Source organism: Cyanistes caeruleus, chromosome Z, assembly GCF_971803275.1.
Source record: "Cyanistes caeruleus chromosome Z, bCyaCae1.hap1.1, whole genome shotgun sequence".
NCBI classification, from domain to species: Eukaryota; Metazoa; Chordata; class Aves; order Passeriformes; family Paridae; genus Cyanistes; species Cyanistes caeruleus.
In genome coordinates, this window is record NC_141732.1 from 34,759,499 (window position 1) to 34,769,363 (window position 9,865).

At 37.4% G+C, this 9,865-nt stretch overlaps 1 protein-coding gene across 6 annotated transcripts in view; it reads left to right on the forward strand.

Annotated features, from left to right (window-relative positions):
• Nucleotides 1-9,865, forward strand: part of RNF38 (ring finger protein 38) — a 104,115-nt gene that overhangs the window by 60,554 nt on the left and 33,696 nt on the right. The window contains exon 1 of one of the 6 annotated variants that reach the window (XM_023943821.2): nt 4-120. The exons of 4 other annotated variants lie outside the window; for them this stretch is intronic. The gene's annotated coding sequence lies outside the window, so the exon portion shown is untranslated. Of the gene's footprint in view, nt 1-3; nt 121-9,865 lie in introns of those variants that run through there. One more of the 6 variants, XM_023943822.2, reaches the window with a different exon arrangement.

The window sequence follows — 9,865 nt, forward strand, 5'->3', positions numbered from 1 at the left end:
CGCGGGGAGCGGCGGCCCGCGCGGGCCGGGACCTCGCCGGCGCCGCCTGGTGCCCGCGGCTCGTCAGCCGGGGAGGGGAAGGGGCGATCTCCCGGTGGCGCCGGGCCGCCCTCCGTACAGGTAGAGCGTGAAAGAGGCCCTGTGGCCTTGGGCCGATGGGGAGCCCGAGCTTCTTCCACGTGGGCGGCCCGCGAGGCGGACGAGAGCTGGGGAAGGGTTGTAATTGTCTGATCTTGTTAAAGTTGCTTTACCTGCTTTGGCAAAAGGTAGAACTGGAACCTAAAAATTAACAAAGTTCTCAGGACTGAGTTGCTGTGTGCTGTCCTCGAGACGGGCAGGTTAATGTGCAAGGCGGTAGCAAGTGTTTCTGAAGCACTGAACGTCCTCCCATCTCTATAGTAAAGTGACATCTCTAGGTATCTCTAATCCCCCTGAATTAGTCAAAAGAACAACTGTTTAAGGAAACACTCGTTTAGCAAACCTACATGTTAGGACATTCGGTATTTTTCAGTAGACGTGACTTAATTCCTATTCCTGAAAAACACAAAGGGGATTTTTATCTCATGCTTGAACGTTGAAGTTACATCTTGTTTCCTTAAGAATTGAGTTTTTAAACTGACTGTGCATTGAGATGTTAACTGAGGACATCCGTTTTAAATTTTAACTGTCTAGAGCAAGTAGCTTAGTTATTATTTACACAGAAGTTCATGAATTGGAAGTTGTGACAATGTTCGTGAATGTATAGCATTTGCATTTTGAAAGAGAGTTTTGAAGGTACTGTTTGAAGCAGACGTGCATTTTCTGATAAGTTCTTCGCATGTCGAGTGGGGCAACTGGAATGTTAAGACGAGTAGGATTACCAGAAGTCTGCCGTATTCAAGTATTGAATACAGTTACAGTTTGATCTGGTGTTGCTGATGATGTGCTTGTTCTTAAATGTCATTCACTGAAGCAACTGCTTTGGTTTCATTTGCCAAATTTATGGCATTTCTCTGCATCCAGGGGATCTTGCTATATGCTGACCCAACAGACTACTTAGCTGCTTCACAGCATTATATTACATTACCTTTTTACCTTCAAGGGGGTACTGCAGTGTGGTATCACTGTTGTGAGAGAAGAAAAAATTCCATTTGGATACTAGCGTGTGCAGTAAGACAAAGGAAGGTGCAGTCATTAGATTAAGTACAAGGTTGAAGAGCAAATAGGTTCTATGGCAGGTTTCATGGCTAGTTATAGTTCATAATGTTTTTGATCTTCCTTTATCACCAGATCTCTGCCAAAAAATGAAATGTATGCATACATAGAATAACGTGAAGGAAGTTTTCAGGGAATTGTTACTAGGGGTTATACTACTTGTGAAAAGTTTTAATTATGAGAAGTTGTATGTAAATAAAAGAATTCTATAAAGTAAAGATTTCATTATCTCTTTTGTGAATCTTACTTTGTTATCTCACGGACTTACAGAGTAGGTTAAACGTTTGATTCTCATCTGGTTCACTTTGTGAGGTTTTTTAATTAATAAAAGTATAATAAATACTGAATTGAAGTTGGATGTTGATCAGTCCTTGCTTTGTACATGCAGTGGTGTGGAAGTCACAGTATGTAGTTGTCTTTTCTTTTCCTGAAATATGAGAATTTGGCTCAGAAGTTGGTATTAGTTGAATGAGTTACTCCTATGATTTGTGAAGTTTACGTGTCAGCTTATCTAAATGTTTTTTTAATATGGCTTATTGACATTATCGTAAGAGATAACTTTTATGATTTAAAGTAGATTGTTGATGAAGTCAAGTTACTTTTTCAACTCTTTGCTAAGATGGTCTTAAAGAGTTTTGATGGTTTTTATGCAAGGTCTTGCTGAAGTATAAAAATTGTGTGGTTAGGGAGGGAAGTTACTTCTTCAGACCTACCTATTATTGAATTGTTGTCAAGTACTATGAAACAGTACTCCTGTTGTAAATCAAAGCTGTCATACATGTTTGTTTGTAGAGACTACATGAGCTGAATTGCCAGGGATCTAATGAGAATTTGTACAGAGCAGATTTTTGAGTTACAAATTTCTCACGCAGTCTTTGTGTGTAGCTTTGCTACCTCCACCTTCCCTTGCCTCAGAAGGATTTGAAAGGTGGAAATAAGGATAGAGGAAAGATAACAGAACTTTTTTTCCATTTTCAGTCATAAAGTTGTCTTGACTGTGGAGGAGTGATTCTTAAAACTTGTGAAAGATACAGGCTTGACTTAATAGTTCATATGGAAATAGAAGTTGTGATTTTCTTCTCTATATAAGAATTCATATTAAGTTAAATAATTTAATACGAAGTATTTCTAATATGAAGTATTCTTCTGTGGGCAAAACTTGATGAGGTCTATGATTTAACAGGACGGTTTTCATTTTTTTTACTCTTCAACTTCTCATGGGAGCAGGTAGGTCCCTCTTTTACTAAGCTCTTTAAAGATACCGAAACTTGTTTTGCTTTTTGGTGCCCTCTACTGATGCCTGTTTTTCAGAACATCAAAAACTGGTGTAGGTTTTGGCCTTTAATAGCAGCTTATATTTATATATAATAGCTGTTGAATGCTAACAACAGCAGCTTTTTAAAAGCAGCAGAAAGGGGAAAAAGAGAAAGGAAGCCCTTTTACACCTAGAGTATTTTGCTCTTTGCCTTACAACCAGTTTGTCTGGATTGCATGGGAACTGTACCTCACCTGGTAGAAAAGTCGGTAAGCAGCATGTATCTGACTTGGATAGTATCTTCTGTTTGCATTGTAGTAGTAGAAAGACTGATTCCTTTGCCTTTCCCTTCTCAGGAAGATAGGGACATTCTTTCTTTAATGTCTGCAGTTCCTGGTTCTCAGTAAATATATTCCAGGTTTGCTGATCTTCTTGTTTATTTTCAATAACTTTGCTTTTTTTGTATTTCTCAGTACTGCCTCAGATACTACAGAAATGCCCAGTTCTTCTACACAGGCTGTGCTTTGCTTACTTTCTGTTCAAGTAGCTCTTTCATCTTATCAGTCTTGCAGTTTGTCCCTGTTGCAAAATCTGTGAACACCTCTGTCCTAGAAAAACCAAGAAATTGCCTTAAAATTGCCCTAAGTCAGCTACATTCTATCTACAGAACCTCTTACCTTTGCCTTGTGGTCTGTCTTTGCCAGCTTTGTTAATTTTGACAGAAGTGGCAAAGATTTTTTTCTTTGTGTTTTTTTTTTTGTTGTGGGTTTTTGTTTGTTTGTTTAGTTTTTGGTGTTTGTTTTGTTTTGGTTTGCTTTTCAAGTTTTGTTTCTTTGTTTTGTTGTTTTTTTCTGGTCACACTGCAGTAACAGTAAATTGTCTGAGAAGGGATGAGAACATTCATGGCACAATTTATGGTGTTGCTGAGCAGATGCTCTGTCTGGCAGTCTTCAGAAAGCTGAAGTAGATGCTTTTCTGGATAAAAATTTAGGACTTTTCTTCCTTATTCAGGTTCTTTAGATGACCTGTGTTGGACTGTTCTTTTAAAAAATTGTGATGTATATTTTTCATGAGCTGCATTTTCAAAATCTGATTCTAGGAAATTAATCTCTTGCAAAGAGATTTAAGACTATTTTGTTAGCAGGTACTGAGGGAGGGTATTTTTGATCTGTCTTCTGTGTCTGTGTCTTGGGAAAACATCAGAACTGAATATAAAACAAGATGGGAAAAGAAGAGATGAAAGACATAAAAGACTAGAAAATTCATTTAACACAGTGTTCTGGAAGGAACTTGTGAGGACAAATAAGTTCCAAGTGGATGAGTATGGCTTTAGGATAAGCATTCAGATGTGGACACAAAGGATCTGGTAAGACCAGTAGGCAGTTAGTCATTTTGTATGTGGAACTCTATTGAGAATGGGTTAGAGATCATATGTGAAGCTTTCTTTCTCTGTATTTAATTTCCTTACTGTATCAGAGAACAGCCAGAGCACTTTTTCTCAAATTTAAATACAGAGACTTAGTATAGTGTTTGTATTCTCCCGCTTTAGTTTCCATAAGTGAATGTTACATGTACCTGTTGTTTTGTTCAACATTGTGCAGGGCTTGAGAATGTTTTAAAAGACACATCTCACCAAATTTCTCGCATAGTTTAAGTTCTTAGTGCCTTTTTTTTTTCTCCTTATAAAAGGTCTGAGATAATGTTTAAGAAGTGAGTCAGCAAACCATGCTTGAGTGTGTTTGGGGGAGTGAGGCTCATGTTCCTTTGCATGCCATCTAATGTGTGTCATGTGGTTTGCTTTTTACTGACTCTCCTTTGACTTCGTTTGTTACTTTCTAAAGTAAATGAGAAGATCTACACAGGTAGAAGCTGTTTTTTGAAGATGAGAACCTGCAGTGTTTTCTCATATATTCCTTATTTTGGTTAATTTAGCAGAAAATGCCAGTTCTTTCTTGGTTTTGTCATCTCAAATAATTTGTCACTTACATTGAGGAGTGAGTTCTTTATCCATTGCATGACCTGTTTGATGACAGCCTTCCAACATGTGTATTTCATAGGGGCAGAGGAACCAGCTACTGCTGCAATAGTTAATATGTTTACAGTGCCTGTACTGAGTCTGACACATGTGAAAAAGGAAGTTCTGCCAGGTACTGTGGGTAAAAGGTGTGTTCAAATCCCAGCTCTGTAGAAGAACATTTTTTTCCTTAGGCTTTTTCAAGCAACTCTTACTAATTTATCCAAGCTGTTAATAAAAACTAAATTACATGTGTATATTTAAATCAAGTAGTGTCTAATATGTAGCGCATAGTCTATATAGGATGAGCTTTGAGAAGAATAATAGAATCATTTAGGTTGAAAAAGACCCATAAGATCATCAAGTCCAGCCACTGACCTCATACTGTCAAGTCTGGCACTCAATTACATCCTTTTGGCTATATATCTTATTACCTCCAGAGATGGTGATTCAACTGCCTCCCTTGGAAGCCTCTTCAAATGCTTGATTTAAATTTATTTAATTAAATTTAAATTTATTAAAATAAATTTAAATTTATTAAATTAAATTTAAATTTTTATTAATTGATTTTTGGTGAAGAAAATTTTCCTAATACCTGATTTAAACAATCTCTGATGCAAACTGAGGTAATTTCTTCTTGTCCTATGACTTGGAAAGCAGATGAACTCCCACCTTGCTGCAGCCTTGTTTTCAGGTACTGTAGAGACAAGGTTTCCCCTGGGTCTCCTTTCTTCCAGGTTAAACAACCCCAGCTCCTTCAGCTGCTCCTCATAAGACTCATGCTCCAGACCCACCATGTTCCAGCACCTCAGGGTCGTTACTGTTAGGAGCCCAGAACCACTCAAGGTGTGGCTTCCTCAGTGCCAAGTACAGGAGGATGATCCCTGCCCTGGTCCTGCTGGCCACACTATTGCTGTCACAGGCCAGGTTCCACTGGCCTTCTTGGCCACCTGGGCACACTCCTGGCTCATGTTCAGTGGCTGTCAGCCAGCGGCCCCAAGTCCAGTTTGCTGGTCCTTTCCAGACACTGCCCCAGCCAGTAGCACGGCATGGGGTTGTTTTGACCCAATGGCAGGACCTGCCATTTGGCCTTGTGAACTTGGACCTTAGCACATTGTACATCCTATCCAGATACATCTTCAGAGCCATCTTACCCTCCAGCAGATCAGATGTGCCCGGCTTGCTGTCATCTGCAAACTTACTGATGAGTCACTTGATTACCTTGTCCAGTTTGTTGATAGAGATGTTATGCAGGGCTGGCCCCAATACTGAGTCCTGTGGAGCACCACTTGTCACTGGACACCAGCTGGATATAACTCCATTCACCAGAATTCTCTAGGCTGGGCCACTCAGCCAGTTCTTTACTAAGGAAAGAGGGCATCTCTAAAACGTGAGCAGTCATAACCCAGAGTCCTAGATTGTGTTATTGTTAAGGATAGTTCTGCAGTGTTCAAACATGTAGTACTATGTTGTGTAAATAAATTAATTTAAAAAAAAATAGTTAAATTGCCAATTATAACGTTGTGTTTGGTGACCCATTGTGTCCAGGTGATGAAGAGTTTACTTGTCCTAAACTGTGTGAAGGGCAGTGTAAAGCCTTGGTATTTATTTTGCCTGTGAAAATCTGCTTTTTGTGTGGAAGATTCTGTAGAATAAAGAAAAAAATAAATTAAACATCATAAATAGGACAGAGCTGATGGTGAGAGGATGTTGCAGCAGGGTGTTTGGTGTTGGAGGCTGCTGTGACAGGGGTTGCAGTTGTACTGTGTGCCATTTGGGATGTGCTTTCTCCCTCATTCAGTGGTATCTCCCTAGAAAAAAGAAATAAAAAAAGGTAGAACTTCGAGTGCCTTATTCTTAGAATTAAGTATCATGACCTTTGAATTTTCATGCCTATGTTTCAATACAGTTCCTTTAAGCTGTATCCTTTAAGACTTGCTTCTGTTGTTTTTTGGGTTTGTTTTTTTTTTCACTGATACCAGTGTGAATATACTGAAGAGAGTTGTGTTGTTAATATGTCAGTTTGGTTGTACTGATTAGATAAGTAGGTAGGTAGGTTTTTATGGATTCATTGTGTAGTTTCTAAAGCAGATGTAGAGTATTTGCTGGGGCTTCAAATTTCTAGCAATACAGAGAGACTGAAGCACTGTAGAGAGAAAATTGTGGTATGAACTGAGAACATGTAAAACTACATCACACAGAGAAATTTTTAACTGTGATTTGCTGACCAGATCCTTCCATCTTTTGGTAATGCAGTTCAGTATTGTTAATTTCACCTGCCTAAATGGCAAAATCATTAGTGAATACACACTGAATATGCAAACTATATGTAGAATAGACTTTGCTGTGAAGCAATTTTGAGCCAGATTCTCTTCAGATCTCTTGTCCCATCAAAGCACAAGGAGCAGAATTACTTTTAAAATTGAAAATGTGATCTTTTTCAGAAGTGCCTATACCTGAACACCTTGCCTTGATTTCACTCTTCACTCTTGCCTTGGCATCATTTTTAAGTACGTCAATTTCAGCACATTTTATGACATTTAAAGAAATTTAATTACAGTAGTGAGTACATTTTGCTGGTACATGTGCAGAGTTTAATGTGTTTCAGTTTTGTATGTAGGAAAATGATTTCTCTTTCTATATCTATAATTCTGTGATTTTAATTAAAAATTTATCTTCTGCTTGCATATGAAAGAGGGGATCAGGACTCTGGAGGCCCAGAGATAGCTTTTAACACTGTCACCTGAGATCACACTTTCTATGTTATATAAGGTGGTGTGGATGTCAAAGCATGGACACTACCTCCGATTTTGGTAGTCATTTTGGAGATTGACTGATAAAAAATTATCAGTGGAAAATACTTTGTTCAAGTCTTTTTGGATGCTGGTACTGTTTGTTGCAGAACTCTTTCAATTTTCAGTTTTAAGAAAGCTTGGAATGTTTGCTATCATAGTACATACTAATTGCAAGGAACATCTGCAGAAATAACACAATTTTTTTTTCCATTTTCTATCACACATACCACTGACAAAGTTGAGTTCAAAACTAAGACCATAAGTTGAGATTTTAAGGTGAAATTAATATTTTTCCAAAAATTTGATTTTTTTTAATAGAGAAGGAGGTATAGCTGAGGTTTCTTCCCATGTTGATGTTTGGTTGGTGATTTTGGATTGAGAATTAAAGATTCCCATTCAGAAAAAGTACGATGACATCATACAAAAAGAAATACCTGCTAACATCTTTGTGAGTCTGGAGCATTTAAAGTGCTTTGATTCATTGCTGAAAAAAATACTGCAAAACCTTTTCATATTTCAAAGGACTGTTTGCTCGCAGCAAGTACTGCAAACAGTAGTAAATACTAATAAAATTCAAATTGAAGAACTTTGAAATAGCTGTGCACTGCCTTGGTTCTTAAACCTGCTTCACTATTAGAAAAGGAGGTGCTGCAGTTCTGATATATGGATTTTACTGTCCATTTTGTATGAACAGTAGAGCTTGAAAATAACATGTAGTCTTAAAACAATTTCCTTCTTTTAATACTGTAAAATCCTGCAGTGATAAATATGATGCTGGTATTTTTATGTTTTTCTAATATTTTTGTGCGTTTTAAATTCATGTGCAGCTAAGTAATATTCCAGTGTTTGGAATGAGAAATTGATATCTAGTAATCAAATTCTTAGGACTGTTTCAAGTACTTACTGTGTGAAACTTCAGCAGTTCAGATGTATCTGTTTCTTAATGTTGTTTTTTGTATGTACTAAACATCCAGTTAAGTGAGAAATTCATTTCAGAGAACAAACTGATACAGAGAAAACACTGGAAAAACACAAAAAATGTCTGTCTGATGTAGAATAAGCAAAAAATTAAATATTCAGCTTATTAATGGTGTTCTGACCATAAATAAAGCAAGTCTTTATTGGACTGTCCAGTATGTCAGTGTTTCTTTTGTGGTAGGAGCCCAGAACTGCACACCAGATTCTATCTCCTAGATCTTTTGCAAAAAATTCTCTCATTTTGCCTTTCGTTCAGTCACCTGCTTTTTTTTTTGAAACAGTTCTGTACTACTGCTATGTGATTTGCTATTACATGCCTCAGGTCTTTACAGATAAACTTTGCATGGAGAATTCTTTGTCAGTTCTGATTCCTGAAGAACAAATTGGCTTTTGTGCCCGCTGTCAGTAAATAATGAATTAATCCTCTTAGCCAGGAGTGAATTATGGATGGCCAGGAAGATTACTGAGGCATGTTCTTGGTACAGTTGTTAGCTATTGTTACAGCTATAATTGATATGTACCATGTAATTGATACGTACTGTCATAGCATTGAGAAAAAAGATGAACTTGCATCTTCTTTTTACCATATCTGGTAATGTTGCTCTTGTTTAAAAAATTGTGTTCCTTTTACTAAATGTTGTGGAAAGTTTTGCTGTTCCACCGTCAGAAGGGCTCTTTAATTCACGTAAATCACGTAAATTACTAAATTACTAAGAAACCTGATATAGAAAGCTGCTACAGAAAATTTCATACCAGCAACCTGACATGGCTACTGAACATGGGTTTCCATTCTAAGATGTAGTTTTCTTTTTACCCCATGATCAAAAACTAGTAAAAGAAAGTATTGTAGGCCTCTTTTCAGAATGATATGCCTTGCTAAGCACTGTTCTGTTATTCTGAATTGAAATACTTTTTTCATAAATCAACAAGATCAACAAGATGTCACCAGGAGGCTGGGTTTTCTAACTGCTTTTTTTTTTTTTTTTTAGATTTTGCTGTGGCTATAGGAGTATCATGCTTAATGGTTTTTGTTCTCTGTGGAATTTTCATCCCAAGAACTAGTTACAGATTCATTTTCTTAATTCTTGACAGTGTGAGACTTAAGAGAAAAAACTAAGAAAAAAGCTCTGAATTGCAGAAAGAAATGATCTTCGTTTTTGAATACTCAGATGTATCTGGTGTTCAGTGGGGAACTGTAGGTACTCACAGGGATACTTTGTATCTCAAGGGTACTATGTCTTCAAGTACTCAGAAGTCCTGTTTGAGTTGTACTTTGCTTCTTTCGCAAGAAAAAGGCTTCAAAAGTAGTGTAATATGCTGTAGTTGGACTGGTGCACAGTTGGCAGGATGAAAAATACCGCTATGCTGGCCAATGCAGCTAAGTCAGCAAAATTCTTTGGGCAAATCCAATTATACTAGCAAAAGATTCTTATTTCTGGTGTTTATTTTGTCAGGTGAAATTCCTCTAGAGAGCTTTTGCCAGTGAACGATGTGTGTCATTACAGTATGATTCTGCTGACAAATCTTTATACATGGACAGATCCTTTGTCATGCAGCTTTGAGTCCAACTGGATAATCCTTGTTTATTTTGTCTTGAAAAATGCACACCAATTTGGCTTGAAAGTAGCC